Raw genomic sequence first — 21,586 nt, 5'->3', positions numbered from 1 at the left:
TTTTCCACAGTTGATTAAGTTTCCCATTGGGGTTTTGGGCAGTCCTGGTGTTGCCAATGAAGATAAGAGTTACTTACTTGCTGGAATGGTAGCAGAACTGGACAGGACCAGAGCTCATTTATATCATTTTATTTTAAAAAGTGCTTGGTAATGGAAGTCTAGGTTACAGAAAACATGAAGAAGGAAAAAGCCCCAAGTTATTAAAAAGTTATCAAGCAAGACAGCCCTCTAATGGAGAAGAGAGTATCAACAATTCAAGATTAATGCCAGCTAAAATCCTGTTCCAACTTGAGTAGGTTCACTAAATCATTTGCTGAACCTTAAGTCAACATATATGGGAATCTCATTGATTAAATGGGTCTCCTTCAGTTGGGACTTTGTTGTCAATGGCTGTCAAGCCAACGCCGAGTTATGGAGACCCTATGAAGTTCAGTTTTTGTGTAGTTGTGGTGGAAGAAAGTATAAAGTGACCTTGCATCTCTTGGGTCACACCTTTCCAGTCCTAAAAAGTCTTTTGGGAGAGTTTGTTGAGGTAAAGTTGTGGTGTCTTTTGAGAGAATGTAGAACTTAGGGAAGAAGAGTTAGTGACAATGATTGTATGTGTCATTTTTTTCAAATGCTGCTACATTGTAGAAGAGACTTACCATTTATTTTGTAATGTATGGAAGGACTGTACAAGCTGAACAAACTAATGCACTTTTTCCCCCATGTAAATATGTTAACAAGGCTGAAAGTGTACCATATGCATTGCGTTGTGCGTCTATAAATGACACATTTCTTTATGGTCCAGAGAAAAACCCAAAGCCATATATCCAAAGGATTTGTGCACTCTTTCTTCAAGGTGAATGTAGGGTAGCATCACTGAAAAGTTCCAGTTACGAAGTTCACATTGATTACAAGGACAGCTTATTACAGTTTTCCAAACTGTAGAATAGATTTATGACAACAGCTATTTCTAAGTGATGTTTGAGCCCTGACCATAACTGACATAGCATTGTTAGTAAAATGAATTATTTTTCTCAGGAAAAAAAAACCATGGGTTATCATATTCCCTCATGTTCCTTGTTTGAACCTGAAAATGGATTCAACATCTCTGTGACTAATTTTCCTGATCTGGCTCCTGCTTAGTTAGGAATATGATTTAGAACATGCATAGGCAAACGTCAGCCCTCCGGTAGGCTGTTAGAAATTGTGGGAGTTGAAGTCCAGAACACATAGAAGGCCAAAGTTTGCCCATGCCTGATTTAGAATCACCAATTTAAAACAGTGGCCACCAGCACTGCCAATGTTGCATAGTATATCTCACAGAGCACAGCTCATCGCTTAGTGAGAAATGACATGCCATGCACATGGAATAAAAAAGTCCTGAATAGTGTCCATTATTCCTGTTGAAGAGGTGCCGGCACATACAACACCACAGTCAGATTGACTGGACCAAAATGTTGGTTTTCACTGCATCAAAATGCCCATGTTGTTCTGGGAAACAATAATTGCCAATTCTCGTCAAAAGAGCAGGAGCATTGCTGATTGCCTCTTTGTTTACCAAAAATTGAGGACTGAGTTGAAGTGAGCTTCAAAAACCTACCCTATTTCTTGCAGCTGATGATGATATCCAGCACAGACAAAGTTCCCAGGGGACACAAACTCACTGAGAAAAGAAAGAAAATAATAATAAAAAGGATTTCATTTTAGTGCTATTGGGCATCTGTATGATGTTGCCTTCTGGAAAGAGCTCACTTGATTTATTGTGTAGCACTTTTGTAACAGGTACCATCATCAGACACAGTCCTGGCCTTCTGTCTTCCCTGAAAAGACATTCTCAGATACTAAATTGAAAGGTCAATTTCCTCGCAGCTCAATTTCCCGGTTGATGTTACATGATCCTGCCAAACAGTTTGCAGTAAGAAACCACTGTTGCTTATTGGTTTCCAGGTAAGTACAGAAGGAGGAAAGGGGAAAAGAGAAGGATGTTTATTTCCCATCATGGAAATAGATAATCATGTCTCCTCTTTTAGGCATGAATTCCTCCCCTTTCCCCATCCCCATCCCCAAGGACTCTTTTTTCAAAGGGTCAGCCTGCTTTGTTCTGTGCGGTATTATTAATGCAAATCACGGGAACTAGCCTGATCAAACTGTTATTTATGAAGGGACAGGATGGGAAAAATCAGGTTCAATTTGATTTGTAAATGTCATGTACCTATTCCAGATATTACTGTTTCTGCCTCTACCTTTCTATTCCTTCTATTTAACTGTGTGGTTCTCTCTCACACACACTCACCATATCTATGTGTAGGTTGCTTCAAAGAGCCAGATAAAAATGTAAACAATCAAGGATATTTGCTACTTGTTTTCTAAATGAAAATGGAATATTCTTCCGGCAATAGCATACTTTAAAATAAAATGAGAGCTATAACCTCTCATTCACATTTAGGCAGTGGTCTTCATTATTTCATAGATTCACAGAGTTGGAATAGACCACAAGGGCATTCAGTCCAACCCCCCTTCCATGCAGGAAAACACAATCAAAGCACCACTGAGAGATGGCCATCTAGCCACTACTAAAAAACTTCAAGAGAAGGAGACTCCACCACACTCGGAGGCAGCATATCACACTGTAAAAGAGCTCTTACTGCTAAGCTAAGTAGACTGTGCATTTCAGCTGTACCAGTTTGTCAAGAGCTGTCCTATTTGATCCTCTATTCCAGTGGTTCTCAACTTGTGAGTTCCCATGTGTTTTGGCCTACAACTCCCAGAAATCCCAGCCAGTTTACCATCTGTTAGAATTTCTGGGAGTTGAAGGCGATGGAATAATGATTTTAGTAAGGATATACATATGCTTTTAATGGTTTTGTATGGTTTTATATTCTATTAGCCATCCCCTGCCATGCGTTGCTGTGGCCCACATGGGGGTTCTGTGTGGGAGGTTTGGCCCAATTCTATCATTGATGGGGTTCAGAATGCTCTGTGATTGTAGGTGAAATATAAATCCTAGCAACTACAACTCCCAACAATCAAGATTTTATGTTCACATTTGGGGATATTGAGTATTTGTGTAGAGTTTGATCCATATCCATCATTGTTTGAGTCCACAGTGATCTCTAGAAGTAGGTGAACTACAACTCCAAAACCAAAGGACACTGCCCACCAGTACTTTCTGTTGGTCATGGGAGAACTGTGTGCCAAGTGTGGTTCAATTCCATCATTGGTGGGGTTCAGAGTGCTCTTTGATTGTATGTGAACTATAAATCCCAGCAACTACAACTCCCAAATGACAAAATCAATTTTTTGAGTGAAGGACATACATTGGGTTGTTAGGTGTCTTGTGTCCAAATTTGGTGTCAATTCATCCAGTGGTTTTTGAGTTCTGTTAATTCCACAAACGAACATTACATTTTTATTTATATAGATATGCTAATGTTTTTAATTGTATTTTATGTTGTTGGGGGCATCAAATTATGCTGACTGTAAACCGCCTTGAGTAGCCTTTGGGCTGAGAAAGGTGGACTATAAATATGGTAGATAAACGGTAATAAAATAAGGCCAAAACATCTGGGGACTCACAGGTTAAGAACCACTGCTCTATTCCATTCTTTTCCAACTGCTTTTAAAATCTCCTAGTTTCTTTCTCGTCTGACCTTCTACCTTTTTTCTCAGCTTACTTCAGTTTCTGCAATTTGACTTCAAAGTTCAAAAACACTTTCCACTCAACTTAGCTGGGGGCGAGGAGAAGCCAGAATCCTGAGTCACTTGAGTTGTTGTTGCTGTTGTTATTGTGTGCCTTCAGTATGGTATGGAATCCAATAGCATACATTCTACAGTGTACATACACCAATGTACAGTTAATATGTCCTTTTTCAAATCAACCCAAATCACAACTGGGTCCTGACTATAAATGTCAAATCCAGATCATTCCTGAAATTCTCAACAGTGGTGAATATGTGATTGCAGGAGTAGACTCAAGCTTGTTTCTTCTTAATCCAACAATCTTTCAGAATCCAAGGGTCACACAGAAATCATCTTAAATGAGCCTGGGGAGCTATAATTCTAAGCTGCTGTGCAAAGCTTTCCAGCAGCTCTTAATATATTGTTATCTGCATGACTTTTCTGAAATGAAAGCCGGTGAAATTGCTGTCAAAAGAGCAGGCAGTACAATACAATAATCAAGGGCTTAGCAATAGGTTCCTGGAGGAAGACGTCTAATTCTCAGCGAGCTTTCTCCTAGTTTGTCTAATAGCCCCAAAGATATTCACTGGCAAATATGTTCTGACTCCCCATCACTGCTTTACAATCTTAACCTCTGGAAAAAGTCAGTGGGGCTTAACTAAGCTTTTCTGTGCTGTCTCAGGCGAAAATTTGGAAAGATTAAAGACCCCAGCTTTTCAAGCCATTACATCTTAATAAGACCCAATATCAGCTCATCTTCTCTTGATATGCCTATTGCTATTTTGCAAGATGTGTAGACAAGAGAATGGATCCAATAAGAGCTTGGAAAGTTATTTTGAAAAAAAAAAAAACTACTTGCAAACTCCCAGAGAAATCACTATAAAATGGAAAAAAATAACTCATCACATTTCCATTTCTTGGAAGTAACAATATCTAGTTTCAGTAACTTTTAGTAAAGATGTGGGCCTAAATCCATTTCCCTTTCTCAACTAGAGTAGATCCATTTGATTCTATGGGATTTACATATATCATTATTTATTTAATTAATTTATATCCATTTTTCTCCTAACATGGGACAAGGTTAAAATCCCAATCAGGTTACCTAACAGGTTAAACCACTCACTATTTAAACAATATTGCATTATTGAAAAATCTGCTCTGGGACCAGAGTGAAGAGAGGGGCCTGAAGAAGAGAAGGCTGAGAGGAGATATGATAGCCATGTATAAATATGTGAAGGGAAGCCACAGGGAGGAGGGAGCAAGCTTGTTTCCTGCTGCCCTGGAGACTAGGACATGAAACAATGGCTTCAAGCTACAAGGAAAAAGATTCCATCTGAACATGAGGAAGAACTTCCTGACTGTGAGAGCCGTTCAGCAGTGGAACTCTCTGCCCCGGAGTGTGGTGGAGGCTCCTTCTTCGGAAGCTTTTAAACAGAGGCTGGATGGCCAGCTGTCAGGGGTGATTTAAATGCAATATTCCTGCTTCTTGGCAGGGGGTTGGACTGGATGGCCCATGAGGTCTCTTCCAACTCTTTGATTCTATGAAAGCAGCACCATCTTGTCTCCTGCACTGTGCTAATAACATAACATGATATAATATATTGCATATACATATAATATTGATAATATTATAATGTAATACAATATAATAATAATAATAATAATACGATAGTATAGTTATATATTTCATATTATATGTAATATTACAAATAATATTACAATATAATGGTGTAGTACAATATAATAATATATAATACTAATATTGTGCTATGGTTATAATATAATATATTATATTTACATATTACTTGTAAGCTGCTCTGAGTCTCCTTTGGGGTGAGAAGGGCGGCATATAAATGTAGTAAATAAATGAATAAATAATTAATAAATATAAAAATACCACATAGGCATGCAATTGGAAATCTGTTTACTCAACCAGTTAATCCCCAAATATCTGTTTAAATAAAAAATTTCTGGCCAGGGGCGGCTCAACCCATTACGCAAAGTAAACATTTGCAGTATAGTTGATTTTGCCCAGGGGTGCTCTTGAGGCGCTCTTGGGGGAAAACAGACCTTGACATATGCGAGTTGTAGTTACTGAGATGTATAGTTCACCTACAATCAAAGAGCATTCTGAACCCCACCAATGATGGAATTGAACCAAATATGGCACACAGAACTCCCATAACGAACAGAAAATATATCAGTGATTGGTTGGGGGGGGGGGTGTTTGCCAAAATACAGTTTGTTTACCATTGAAAATTACCTAGGGCCGCCTCTGCTTCTGGCAAATATAGAGCACTACGAGAGGGTGCCAGGCTAATCTTCTGTGGGAGGGAATTGTACAGATTGAGACAATTGTACAAGGTGGTGGGATTTAAAGAAAGCCTTCCCTCAAGGATCTAAAGATTCTGGCTGGCTCATATAAGTATCAGGATTTGTAAGTTACGCAGCATTTCTTTAATGCTGGATCAGTGTCTCAGGCTTTACCACAGGTGTCACTGAAATTGTGGTGTGGTGGCTAGTACTGAGTCTATAGTATATAGGTTTATCATAGCCCTGTGTTGAGTTGATGAGGGTTAGAGGTTGATGGATGAAGATAGGAAGGAGGAAGGGAGATTGTACATACTGTAATTGTGCATATTGTAATTACTGTGATAGTCTTTGTACTATTGCTGCAACTTAAGAAAGAAGGCATTGTGTCTGTGTGCTGTTTTTGTTTCTGAGGAGACCACTTCACTGCTCCCTAACAAGAGTGAAGAGTCCCTTCTGCAATCCAACCGGGAATTCCATGCTGATTTGAACCCCTGACATCAGGCACCTATAATCTTTCAGATAAGCCAGATCTAACATGCATAGGGCTTTATAGGTCCTTACTTTGAAAGTATGCCAACCAAAGAACTAGTAGCCAGCGAAGCTTTGAAGATATCTATCCTTTTCCAATTGCTGGGATACACATCTCCAAGTCTCCACTACTAACTGTCATGCCCCAGCTTCTTAAATTTTGACAATTGTTGCTTTAATATTTACAAATATATTTTTGCAATCACAAGCAACTGGAGCTATTTTCTATCAGCTCCTGTATTAAGTATACCTAGCAGCATTTTCTCCTGATGTTTCACTTGCATCTGTGGCTGTGTCCTCTGAAGATGCCAGCCACAGATGCAGGCGGAGTGTCAGGAGAAACTGCAGCTAGAACATGGCTATATAGCCCAGAAACCACACAATACTCCAGTGATTCAGGCTGTGAAAGCCTTCCAAAATGCAGTGTCAACAATAGTGACTAAATAGTAATTGTGAATATGGAACAGTTACAGATAAGTAAATCTGTTCCATACCCTTGACTGCTACTTTGTGTTTATCACATAAGCCGGTTATCTTGCAGCATTCACATTGTTGAAGCAGACAGAAACATATTGATATCTAAACAACCACTATCACATTTTTAATACAATCATGCTGTGGTGCTGCTTTGGCAGTTTGTGGTTCTACAGTGTCTTTTCCATTAAAATTACCTTTTTATCTCTTTATGCCCTACTCAATGCATGCACACCTTTCAAAATTTTATTTACATGTGGTACAATTGCATAATTATGGCAAAATGATAAAAAATAAGAAAGAAATATAAATGAAAAGAGAAATGGAGTAAAAACACCTCATTGTGCTTGGAAATAGTGAAGGAGATAGGAGGAGAATCATGCCCACTCATGCCATGTAACTGCTAGAATAGCAGAACTGCATTGGAAAGATCTATCATGCCAGAGGTAGTATTAGAACAGCAATGATACTGGGAGCCACTGCTGGGTTTTACCATCAGTAAAATGATGTACTCCACTATTGACTGAAATATAAAGCAGCAATGATTCTATCATCCTGCTGTAGCTGTGATATACCAGCCTTGTGTGATAATGCCCTTAGTCATGTTTATGATACTATTGTCATGATCCTAACTCTTATCTGCCAACTTCTTTTATTGGACACCATCTGTATGGGTAGATGGAAGTCGAGTTTGCTGGCAACTGGAGCATAGGTGACGGACATTTCTGTTAGGTCTGGGTAAGAGATAGCTAACCTCTATCAGCCAACTATGTAAGTAGTTGATAGGTGCATTACCATACTTTATTCTGTCTACTGTATGCCATATATTTTGAGAGCATCATTCCATCCTGAACATATGTGAAATGCTTCATATGCTTTAACCTGACTGTACTACCTTGCCCTGCAGCTGAATCTCATTCTGAGCCCATTATTGCTGATCTCATATGGTTTTGTGGGAAAGCCTGGGAAAACTGTTGTATAGTAAATATGTAATAAGAAATTCAATATGCAGATTTGAGAAATGTGGATTTGATATAATGATGTGTGGGTATGAATGAGTTCAATGGAAGGATGCATGGATGGAGTTATTAATTTTGGAAGCACCAGTAAAATATTAAGGCCTGCAATGACAGCTGAAAAGGTAAACTCTGATAAGAACTGTGACAGTGGTTCTTTCAAGTTAAGGAAATGTTTGCAACACAAGCCTTGTTGTCAACACCAATCAGGAAGAGTCAACATCTGGCCAGGAAACTGAGATGGAGCCAGGATAGGAGATGTCTTATCATTAATTTACAACTTTGGGACAACATCAGCAGAATATTCCTATAAAAGACTCAATCTAATAATGCTCAAAGTGTGGCAGACCTTAGGAGTCCCACTATGCTCTGCTTCATGAGAAGGAGAGAGATAGTGTACGAGATCTGGTCCTTGGTCCTGAGGCAGATTTGCATGGGAGCAGTCTGGTCACTTTGGGGCTTCTTTCTCAAGGGAAGAGGAAGAAGTGTCTTAGATTTTGTGCAGGGAGTCATGTTCTGCTGTATGGAAAACAAAGATCTGATCCTTGGCATTGTTCTTAGGGAAAGAAGTTTTGGCATTTCAGCATTTTGAAGTTATGGCGTTATGTAAGTTATGAAACTATACGTTGATAGGCTGCAGGCAAGCAGGGTCAGACCTAAACAGGTGCTTCTCCAAGGAGGGAGAAAATGATATAATATTTGAATGCCTGAGGATGAATGTGTGTATATGTGGTGTGAATGTTGAGTGAAAATGTAATTCCCCTTTGTTGGTATGTTAGCCATGTAATTGTGAATCCAATGTAGTTGCATAGAATCTGCATGTCTATATGTCCAATGTCATTCTTTGTCTGAATGTTTTTCTGTAATATGATAGACCCTCTCACACAGGAAATTGCAATAAAAAGAACCTATGCTTTAAAGCTATTGAAAAGTCATTCATGACAATTATAGCAGATAAACCGATCACCTCACCTGTTCCCAGAATTTATGCTTAGGCAGTTAGTTATTTCAGAGTAGAAGTTTACACTGTATTTTTCCTTGAAAAGTATTGGAGGGTTCCTAAACTTCAAAGAGTGCTTACTGATTGCCTGCAGTAGATCAATAATAAGGGCCAAAAAGATTTAAAGCAGGCTTGGAGAAAGCCCTTAAATTGGTTTTGGAAAAGGCGCAGAGCAGCTTTGAGAATAAGATGGGTTAAATGCAATACACAAAGGACTAAGAAGAATGGGGGGGGGGAGTATTTCTGTCTTACCTCGTAGTGAGCTGTATATAGTAGTAAGCTTAAGCTACATACCTTTCCACACTGAACCTACATCTGAATACCCAGGCAGCATCAGTGTGCAATCAAGAAGAAGGACACATAAAGTAGTTTGCAGGAGTTTGCTTTTGCCTAAGTCTACTGGAAAAGGAAATGTTCCCTCTCCTGCTGAGTTGATTCATCATTTTGCAGCAAATGAGGAAAGTCAGAGAAGAGAGATATTATAAAAGTAGCAAAAGTGTGATGGTAGGTGATTAATCATGACTGTCCCTGACAGGTAGAGCCAATTACAGGGCATGAACCTAGTGTTATTTATTTTTGAGAAACTGTTCTAGCAAGGATGGGCAAACTGGAACCCTGAGATTTTGTATGGTTCTCCCAAAGGCTGTTTGGGAAATTGTAAACACTTTCAGACTACTTAGTCATAGAATTATAGAGTTGGAAGAGATTGCATGGGCCATCTAGTCCAACCCCTTACCATGCAGGAAAAGCACAATCAAAGTAATCCTGACAGATGGCCATCCAGCCTCTGTTTAAAAGCCTTCAAGGAAGGTGCTTCCACCATACTCTGAGGCAACAAGATCCACTGTTGAACAATTCTTATCATTTGGCCCTTTTTAGTACCCAAGAAAAGCATGCACCCCCTAAACGTATTGCAAAACACTCTTGCACTATTTCACATTGCCAAGAAAAAAAAAACAATCGTGTTTTTTGGAAACAGAAAAAGATTTCTAGCCGTCCGTCCCCCCACTTATTTGGGGCAATCCATATAGCTTCCAAAGGGCCCAAAGATCAGAAATCTATCCCCTATTTTCTGTAGTCAACAACCCATATGACTATTTCCTCCAGTCCCCAAATTTTTAGCATTAAAAAATCAGATACTAAAAATTATTTACTTGTAGAAGTTGTGTTTGTTTTTATTCCCTTGGCACCTTTGCTTGCAACTTTTCTTTGGGTGCCAAAAACTATAATTCTAAATGCTTAGCTGAAAACATGACTGCAGTGCTAGAAATTAGGGAGCTGAATGAAGTTTCCAGAGGGACAATTATTCTTATATGATGTGGGAAAGCAATGTCTTCATTTTATTTGTACCTCAGCAGTTCTGCATTATCACTCAGTTTTTAATCATGAATTTTAGACCCATGTCTAATGTTTTAATCTCTGTTCTGTGTATTTTAATACACAGAAGCCACACCAAGACCTTTCAGGGAGAGAATGTGGGGTATAAATAAAGATATTTATTTTTTATTTATTTTATAGAAATATGTTTTAATACATCTCTTTAATAGATATACAGTTAATGTGTATTTATAGAATTTTTCAAAGTTGATGTATTTTAACTATGGTGTAACTTGCCTCAAGCCATGAGGAGAGGTGGGTAAGAAATACAATTATTATTATTATTATTATTATTATTATTATTATTATTATTATTATTGGAAACACAACAAGATTAGTACACAGCAAACAAAGTCACTCTGCTTGCTGTTGTATTGGATCACACGTCGGACACTTCCCAAGTGTCTAGGAATATGTGATGTATCAGCAAATAATGTGTGCAGATCCCAGTGTTGTTCATTTGTTCAGTCGTCTCGGACTCTTCGTGACCTCATGGACCAGCCCACGCCAGAGCTCCCTGTCAGCTGTCACCACCCCCAGCTCTTTCAAGGTCAGTCCAGTCACTTCAAGGATGCCATCCATCCATCTTGCCCTTGGTCGGCCCCTCTTCCTTTTGCCTTCCACTTTCCCCAGCATAATTGTCTTCTCCAGGCTTTGCTGTCTCCTCATGATGTGGCCAAAGTACTTCAACTTTGTCTCTAGTATCCTTCCCTCCAGTGAGCAGTCGGGCTTTATTTCCTGGAGGATGGACTGGTTGGATCTTTTCGCAGTCCAAGGCACTCTCAGAACTTTCCTCCAGCACCACAGCTCAAAAGCATCGATCTTCCTTCGCTCAGCATTCCCTAAGGTCCAGCTCTCACATCCATAGATGACTACAGGGAATACCATGGCTTTGACTAGGCAGATCCAAATAGGGCGGCCTTTTGCAGCTGACATATAGTAATTTTGTCAACACCAATTGTATTTAAGTGCAGGCCAAGGTCTTTAGGCACTGCACACAGTGTGCCGATCACCAATGGGACCACCTTTACTGGCTTGTGCCAAAGTCTTTGCAGTTCGATCCTTAAATCCTCATATCATGTCAGCTTTTTCAGTTGTTTCTCTTCAGTCCTGCTGTCACCTGGGATTGCAACATCAACGATCTACACTTAGTTTTTTAACACAATTGTGAGGTCAGGAATATTGTGCTCCAAAATTCTGTCTGTCTGAATTTGGAAGTCCCAGAGTAGTGTGACGTGTTCATTTTCTATAACTTTTTCAGGCTTGTGATCCCACCAGTTCTTTGTCACAGGGTTATTATTATTGTTATTATTATTACTGCCAAAAAAAACCTCCATAGAAATGGCCAGAAATCAACTTTGAAAAACAGCTTTTTTTGGAAAAAAAAAGTTATAATAATAATTATTATGATTATTTTTATGATAATGATTATTATAACATTTTTAAAGCTGTTTTTCAAAGTTGATTTCTGACCACTTCCATGGGGGCTATTTGTCAGCCCATGTGAACCCCAAGCTGTCCCGAACTGAAAAAAACAAACTCAGGGAAACACTGCATTCTCCCACTATAACCGGGAGGATAAAATCATGAATCCTGACAAAACTGATCTTCCATCCAAGCCATTTTTAAGGTAATACTTCTTTCCCCACTCAGCAGGATTGCTACATGCTTTCATTTTCCTTTACTGAATCTGAGCAGATAGATTTGGCCAAGATGCTTTGAGACCAAAGGGGAATATAAGGTTGAAAGAACAGGGGAGCATCAGGATAATTTGCCAATGGCAAACCCTCATAATTGTGCTTTTTCCAGAAGAACTGACTGTATTTGTATAGTACATGTCTACATTTACAAATGTTGTGAATTTGTTTTCTACATTTGCCTGTAGGGCTTCATTATGCTACCTATGACATTTAAAAAAATAATGTAAAAAAAGTAATTTGGCCTCCTTATTTGAAATATGATTGTTTCTCTGTTTTCTTTTATTGAAAGACTGTAACGTTGAACTGGCTGGCATAATGTACCAATAAAATTAAACTGCTTTGATAACTGGTACTTGGCTACTGTCACATTTTCACTGGAATTCTTTCAGTTTCTTAAGCATGCATACATTCTCTAATTGGTGGATTGGACATTTCTGTCCAACATGAAATAATTGCACCCAATTTAAGGTGGTGTATGCAGAGGCGTCCATGCAATGCCACTGTGCATATGGATACATATTTGTTTGACCATTGAGCTGTGAATCGAAAGTTATTATTTGACACATGGTTTGAATAGCACAATCTATTTAGCTTTTGTCATTTGTGGAGATTTACAGTGGGCATCAACTAGAAGTATGCCAACACAGTGGCATCACTATAGGGTGCGAACTACACTGAGAAAATGAGAGAATGACCCAAATTGACTGTCTATAAAATGTTTGCATCATGTTTCTGTAGAAATATATTAATTTTTAATAAAAATACTCCTTAGTTAGATATAACCGCAAAAACATTTTTCATAAGTGCACCTTACATGCAATATATCTCTATATATACAAGGCTAAAACTCTGTACTAATTTATTTTTCATCCTTGCAATGTGCTCACACTCTGGTCAGAGCTCCCATTATGGCCCAATTACAATGATACGCAAATTCAGGTGTTTTTGTCTGCATACACTTTAAGCACAAACTGTTATCATTGCTGCTGGGTGGTGATGATTGTAACTGATGTTGTCAGATTTCTGGCATTTTAACTACAATATTATTATATGGAAGGAGTTCCACAGCTGAGAGGAAGGTCCTGTCTTTAATCTCCGCCAATCACACCTATGAGAGAGGTGGGACCAAGAGCCTCCCCAGGTGATCTTAAACTCCATGGTGGTTCATAGAGGGAAATTCATTTCGACAGATAAGCTGGACCAGAACCATTTAGGGCTTTGGATTCCCATCTCTGACAGGAAATCATTCACTTCGAACCATGCATGAGGACTTGTCTGAATTGGTGAGAAAAGGGACTGATCCCATCTAGAGGAGATCCAAAGAAGAGAACAGAATTATTAGTCACCACTTACATTAGTCCTTGGTTTCAATGGATTGATGTTCATTGGTACTAATACTAGATTTTAAGATGTTTCCATATCTTTAATTCAAAGCATTCAGACGCTGCTTTCCTTTTTCTTTCCAACAGTTATTGGTAAATAATAGTCTTTTGTGCTGTGTCACTTCAGTTATGAAATGCCTTCTTTCAGAAGTCAGATTAATTCCAGTTTGGTTAGTTTGGAGCCAAATGAAAACATGGTCTTTCATTAAAATTTGATTTTATCCTATTTGCATGCTATTATTTATTCTTCTGAATTGTACTCCATCCTCCGATCAGCAGAAGTAGGGGGAGATAAATACTTTAAAGGTACCAGATCCCATCTAATCTTGGAAGTCAGATCTGGTTAGTATTTGGATAAGAGATCACCAATGAATACCAGGAGCTAGAGACTGCATTTCAGAAAAGAAACTGAAAAAAATACCTTTAATTATTCAAATCAACTGGCCATTTAAGTCAACACAACAAATATTTTAATAAATAAAATGATATTAGTCAATATTGGATGTCTATGGAAGCGGGTTAAACTGCTGAGCTGTTGATCTGAGCTATTAAAACACTAACAGCAATATAAAATATAAAAAAAACCCATACAAACCATAGAAATGGTGATGAGCACCATGACTAGACTTAATTGTCAAGGGGAAAACCTTACCTTAACCTTTTTATGGGCTGGTTTTCCTGGGCTATATGGCCATGTTCTAGAGGCATTCTCTACCTTTTATGTCATATTTCAAGCATGTCCAAATGTGTGTGAGGTAAAAAAGTGTATCCCTTTGAATCCAAGGACATGTCTACACATCAACGTTCCTTTCTAGTTGCTCATAATGATGATTCCGTCGGATCCCTGCAGTCTGTTGTTAACATTTGCAGAACTGCCTGTTTGCTATAACCTTTTGCTCTCTCTGTCATGCCTTACTAATTTGAAATGATTTTTAAATTACACAGGAGACATGTGCACATCTGTATTATCCAGACAGCTTTTCTCAATGTAACTTTCATACATTATATATCCCCCTCAAAATCACACAATAGCTTTAAAGCTATTAGTTTTGTTATTAAAACCATAAAATGAATAATGAAAACATTATTTTTTCCCATCTCAAGTCCAAATAAAAGAGAGAACAAAGCATATGGGTCTTGGGTTCTTTTGCAATATACAATTATTGTGCTATATTTCCCCTTGTTGTGGCAAATCCTATGGAATCCTAGGATTTACACTTTGGGAGTCACTAGAGATTTGTGGCTGAAAATTTGATATTTTCTTTCCTAACCTGCAAAACCTAGGAAATAACAGAATGTTGCCAGGGCAGTTACAGTGTATTGTATTGTTATTAATGTTGTAAGCCACTTTGAGACTAGTGTAAGAGGAGAAAGTGAGATATAAACAATCATCATCATGATGAACCAACCTGGACACAGCATATTATTTGAGAACACAGAAATGCTGGACCATTCTCACAACCACCATGTCAGACTACACAGAGAAGCAATTGAAATACACAAGCATGTGGACAATTTCAACAGAAAGGAGGAAACCATGAAAATGAACAAAAATCTGGCTACCAGTATTAAAAAACTTTAAAATTACAACAGCACAACAACAGAGAGGAAACAAACAAGGACATCTAATAACCTCTCAACAAAAGTTTGCTCCAGGCACTGTCAGGCCATTATATGCTAATCAACGTGGTCAGTTGAAACATTCACACCTAGCTCCAGCAGACAAGAGTCCTTTGTCCCACACTGGTCATTCCACAGATATATAAACTCTTTTTACCTAGTTCTAACAGACCTCACTACCTCTGAGGATGCTTGCCATAGATGCAGGTGAAACGTCAGGAGAGAATGCCTCTAGACCATGGCCATATAGCCCGAAAAAATTCCGGCCATGAAAACCTTCGACAATACATTAAATCATCATCATCATTATCATCATAGAACCACAGCTCTATTGGATACTGCAGGGGTTCCCAACCTATGGTCCATGGACCACCAGTGGTCCCCAAGAACTAAAATATGGTCTGGAGGCTCACTGTTACTACACCGTTGCAACGAGAGCGACTGGTCTCTCAAAATCTTCTTATTTTGTCGAGGGAATGGGGATGTCAGGAGGGGAAAAGCTGACTACACATAAAAGGCAGGACAAAAAGCCTCCTGACTGCTGTCTCTCCTCCTCCCTCTCGCTGAGCATGGCCGTTCTATATGGCACCTGGAAGCAGGGGCACCTTGGTATCTTTGTTTTTAGGCTTGTTCCTGGGGTTATTTGGGGTGCTGATTCAGAAAATTGCATTGAATAGACCACATCAACTCTAGATTATTAAGTTTGGTTTTCTGTGGGTGAGCAGATGGCGACTACTGGATGGCTTATGTTGTGTATCAGAAACTAGAACTGATGTGATCTATCCAATGCAATTTTCTGAATCAGCACCCCAGATAACCAAACCAAATCTAAAGCTGACCAAAATTTATTCGTAACCCTTTTGGTACTAACGTGGAAGAGTGGTCCCTCATCAAAATGGTCCCTGTTTTTTTTTAAAAAAAAGGTTGGGAACCACAGGTATAGTGCAATCCTTTAGGTTGCAACCACAGCATGTAAAGTAGACATTAATTTTTTTTACTAACATACATATTTTAACTACATAAATGAATAACTGTGTAGTGTGAAGAACACAGGTAATTCTCCATTCTTTTTTTAATTAATCTGTTTGAAAGGGTATTCATTCAAGGTATTGCTTAATTGTATTTTAGTACAAATTATAACCAGTTTCAATTGCATTTATTTCAACATTTGCAACCTGACTGGGTTGCAAATATTGGGGTAAAGGGCAGATAAAAATCATCATAATCATCCTGGACTATTGTCCCATGGCATTCTTATCTTATTTTTTATTGTCCCTTCAATGATATCAGTTTAAAATTAACTTGCAGAATGGCTGTGTAGATTTTTTTTAAATTAAAAAATGCCTGCTCAAAACACCATCAAAAATAGGACTATGATTTGGGGAAAGAGGGCTGGTTTTGTCTATCTTGCAGATCACCAAGGTGGAGTCTAGTAATTACAGTAGAATTTTTTTTGTAACAAGACAATTTGTTTGTCACATTGAGAGATAGTCATATAAAAATGAGATGGTTAAGCATTCAAAAAAAATACAATAACACAAGTATAGATCTATTGTGTGGACTATATATGGACTAAAGACTGCCACAACAATTACATCTGCACAGTAAAAGTTTTTCAGACAAGACGGGTGCAAGGAGCAACAAGTTGACCATCCCTGAAGGAAGTCACATCCTGTTCTTTTACCAATCTAATGCATCCAGAGTCTGTTATTCATTCCTCTCCAATATGAAGAGTGCACGCCTGGGAAGTTGAAATCATTACTGTTCCTAAATGTACGTGATGGGAAGACAGTGAGCAGGCGATTCTTGCTATTTCTCTAAATACCAAGGTTTACTCTTGAACATTTTATGAGTATATTTCAGAACAAATGTGGGTGGGTGACGTAAAACCACTATGACATCTCTTATCGAAGTAAAACAGAGAAAATGAGCAGTTATTGACAACATTAGCACAAGGATTAGGGAAGAACAAAGAAAGAAGGAATGTTTAGTTGCTGGTTAAAGTACCTGGAATCTTAAAACAACAACAAAGAGTGCAAATGCATACAATTGTCCAAGCTGGGTTTTTTTTTTTTTTCATTCTTGTCTTCTATCTTGGGGTGGGCAATTTCTGGCCCTAATGACACTTTTGGACTATATGTCCCCTTATCCCTATGCTGATAGGTGTTGATGGAAATTACAATTTGACAACATTCAGAGGGCTGCAAATTGTCCACCTCTCCTCTACAAATGGGATCCAGATATAGGTGTGTGCAGATGAAGAAGTGTACTCTTCTACTTTCTTCTCTCTATAACATATAATTGGCTTCTGCAAATATTATACATTGTTTTGGTGGTCACTGATGAACACTGCCCAATTTCCAGATCCATCTACTTTGTGCATCCATCTCATTCATCATGGTAACTTGACCCCTTATCTACACATTCTAGAAACAGAGAAGGTGACCTGTAACAAAGTGAGACGCTTGTTCCATCTAGCCCATTGTTGGCAATTTTAACTGGCAGTGGCTCTATATTTGGTTAATACTGATACCATAGCATTGAGCCATATCATATGGCATCAAATTGCATTAATTTTACAGTGTAGATCCTGACTATGGCTCTAGAATACTGATAACTGCATAGGTAAAGGTAAAGGTAATCCCCTGACATTAAGTCCAGTAATGTCTGACTCTGGGGTGTGGTGCTCATCTCCATTTCTAAGCCGAAGAGCCAGCATTGTCCGTAGACACCTCCAAGGTCATGTGGCTGGCATGACTGCATGGAGCGCCGTTACCTTCCCGCCAGAGCGGTACCTATTGATCTACTCACATTTGCATGTTTTTGAACTGCTAGGTTGGCAGAAGCTAGGGCTGACAGCGGAAGCTCACGCCGCTCCCCGGAATCGACCTTTTGATCAACAAGCTCAGCAGCTCAGTGCTTTAACCCACTGCGCCACCGGGGGCTCCGATAACTGCATACGAACCATCAAAATGTTTATTATGCTTTGTCGAATCCCCAAGTGACTTACAGGATGAGTTATCAAAAACAATATTGTAAATAGGATTTGTTCTAGAAAATATGTTCTAAAAGGTAGGTGCTTAAATTGCATAGCTTTTACAATATTGTCTCATTTGCTGAAACCTCAAATCATGCTTTTACTAGCTTTCTTGTAGCTTAAGTCTGTAAGTTCTTTCTGCACTTTTCCCACCTACATTATATTCTGGTGCAAAATATCCAAATTGAATTTCATATATTAGGATTCCCAAAGGCCAGTATTCTTCCGCTTGAATTATTACTGAAGACATTCTTTAACATTGTTAAATATGCACATTATTTATTATATTAAAAAAAGATGCATTCCTTCCAAGAGAACCCAGGAAGAGATGTTGCTTTTAAAAATACAGCATTACTAATCAATTAAAAACATCTCAGGCAAAACCTGAGATCTAGGAATCGCTCTTGGCATTGTAATTGTGTTTTAGGTATTGCGTACTGACTAATGGTATTCACAGCTTTGCATTCACTCTATATTTCACACACACATGGGAAATATTTTCATGTTTGGAAATACTTAGATAAAGAGGCTGTTAACACGTCAACGTAAAATGAATGGTTTCGATAGATGGAACAAGGTGCCTTTAATCTAGCCTACTTCCAGGTAGAAAGTAGATGCAGAGCAGAGCAGAGGGTATTCCCTGGCACCACAACAACTTGAAGGCAAGGTGGAGGCTGATTAAATAAATAAATGCTTAGATCCCTGGAAAAATCTCCGCAAGTTGCAGCAATCATTCAACTAAGCTTTGATAAATCTAAAAGATAGAAGGACTACCATATTAGTTGGAGATAAGTGCACATATATTTCATCTTGCCTAGGAATGAATTCATCAAAACTGGAGAATTTACCCCCTTGTCTTCTGCCTGAAGATGATGCTCAAAAACTGGACACTCAGGGTCAGACCCTGAGATCGGTTGCCATCTACATGTACTCATTTGAAACAATATGGTATAAGGGTTAGGATATATCTCAAAAACCAAGGTGAACACAGATATTTATAGTTGTCTAAGGAAAGCTCTATGCAGTAAAAGGTAAATGTTTTCCCCTGACATTAAGTCCAGTCGTGTCCAACTCTGGGGATTGGTGCTCATCTCCATTTCTGGCATTGTCCATAGACACTTCCAAAGTCATGTGGCCAGCATGACAGTATGGAGCACTGTTACCTTCTCGCCGGAGCGGTACCTACTGATCTACTCACATTTGCATGTATTCGAACTGCTAGGTTGGCAGAAGCTGGGGCTAACAGTGGGAGCTCACTCAGTTCACCAGATTCAAACCTGTGATCTTTCGATCAGCAAGTTCAGCAGCTCAGCGGTTTAACCCACTGCGCAATTTGACTCAACTGCGATACATTTCTATAATCCAAATTTTGATGGACTCGCAGATCCATTTTTTGTGAACCTCCCAAAAACAACCGCCCAGTCCCTAAATAAAAAAATAAAAGGAAAATCGAGGAAAATCAAGAAATACAAATAGATTCAATGAGCCAAGCTGAATGCTAAAATTGCGAGCGAGTGGCAAGGCAATCTGACTGCAGCAATTGAAGTACCTCTCTCAGGAGCCAGGATGCAACTGAGCAATGGAGTCGCTTGCCCCATTAAATAGACACAGCTTGCATAAGGCACATCACTGCTTTCTTCTAATTGTCCCAACAGGCATGGCTCACAGGGAAGTCCCATGTGAGCACACGGCAGCGTCTCTGTACGCCATATGATCCCGAATGGAAACCAAACAGCAGTCACATGGTCTATTTCAGTTGGAAAAAAACATGGTGGCAGAGCCAGAACAAGCCGAAACAGCCAAATGCAAATGTCTGAAATGAATCTGTGCACAAGCCTACTATGCAGTGAATGGGGTTGCCATAAGCCAACATGTGACTTGAAGGCACATGCAAATCCACAGTTATATATTCCAGTTGGACTAAACCCCAATGACCACAGAATATTCATAAACGTTGACTCAATTCTAATGATCCAATTTTAGGCTCAAAACTCAACAATGTCTATGTTGCCTACATTTTCCCAGGGAAGATATCCTCTTATCTGTGTATTGAGTAGTTCCATTACTCAATTTCTCAAGATTTGCCATATAATTTTCATTAAACATTTTCTGAACACCTGCCCAGAGAAGGCTTGTTTCTGTCGAATTTACAAAGGGATTGGCCTAATCTTTCAGCAGTCCTGCTGCCTCCATAATTACTGTTTATAAGCCTTATTATGTTCTGTCCCCTTTCATCTTAATATCAGTGTTATGCACAGATAAGTAAACATAGGCAGCTAGTGGCTTGAACAAGGTGTTTGCTCCATCCCTCCGACAGGAAAGCTTAATGCCGCTGCTGCCAGCTTAGGAACACAGCTCAGCCAGTCTTAAATGTCACCTTCTGATGCTGGAAAGGTAGTAAATTATGATGATAATGAAAAGCTACAGGCAGTTGCTACGTTACCAAGCTCTCAGGACCGACATGTCAAGATGAGCTGCAAGACTTATTTAATGACCCTACCCAAGCCCCTTGCATTTAAGCCCAAGAGTCACAAGTGAACAAAAATATCCAGCTGATTGTTGTTAGAGAACATATAAGACTGATTTCCCTAGCCGCAATATGTCAGAAGTGTTGACTACATCTCCCATCATCCCCACTCAACATGGTCAGTTGGTGAAAAGGCTGAAATACAGTTCAGAAAAAAATGTAACTGTACCTTCTGGTAACAATTGTGTTGGGTTTGCTTTCTCTTTTTTCAAAAACACAAACAAATATGAAAACAATATGAAAGAGGCTTATAAATGTTCATGTAAAACTGATGATAGGCTGAAGCATCCATGTGTGATCTCTAGTACAGACTTATGCATTTATTTTCTTATTCTTACTTCCAATTTCACCATCACCATCCTCTTATCCTGTCTGCTCTCCTTTTCCACAGATTTTGCACCCACATATTTAACTATCTATGGCTTGATAATAATAATAAAATGGATGGGTGAAAAATAACATCTGGAACAACACATTTTGCATTAGGGATGTTGAAGGCACTGTCAAAAAGTGTTGCCGCTTGATACTCTTTAGACTTATCGCCAAATTCCTTGGATATTTTGCCTAAATATTAGGAATCTTTCCTTGATTTTCAAGAAACCATTAGGAAAATGATAAAATTCTAAATCAAATTCATTCTAAATAAAATTCAAGGTTTGATTTAGAATGGAATTCCTATTGGATTCTAGGAGCGATAGTTTGATGAGGTGCTAGAACTGGCAGAGAATTATAAATACTTCTTAAAACTATGGAGAGGAGTGGTTTGAGCATTGGACTATGTCTTTGGAGACCAGGATTTGAATTTTTGGTTGCTCATGGAAACCAACTGGGAAAGTCACACTCTCGCAACCTCAGAGGAAGGCTAAATCCTTCTGAACAAATCTTTCAAAGCAAACCTGTCATAGGTTCTCCTTAGAATCGCCACTAACTGGAAATTACTTGAAGGCAT

This window comes from Anolis sagrei, chromosome 5, assembly GCF_037176765.1.
Source record: "Anolis sagrei isolate rAnoSag1 chromosome 5, rAnoSag1.mat, whole genome shotgun sequence".
Lineage (NCBI taxonomy): Eukaryota > Metazoa > Chordata > Lepidosauria > Squamata > Dactyloidae > Anolis > Anolis sagrei.
This window is presented reverse-complemented; position numbering follows the sequence as displayed.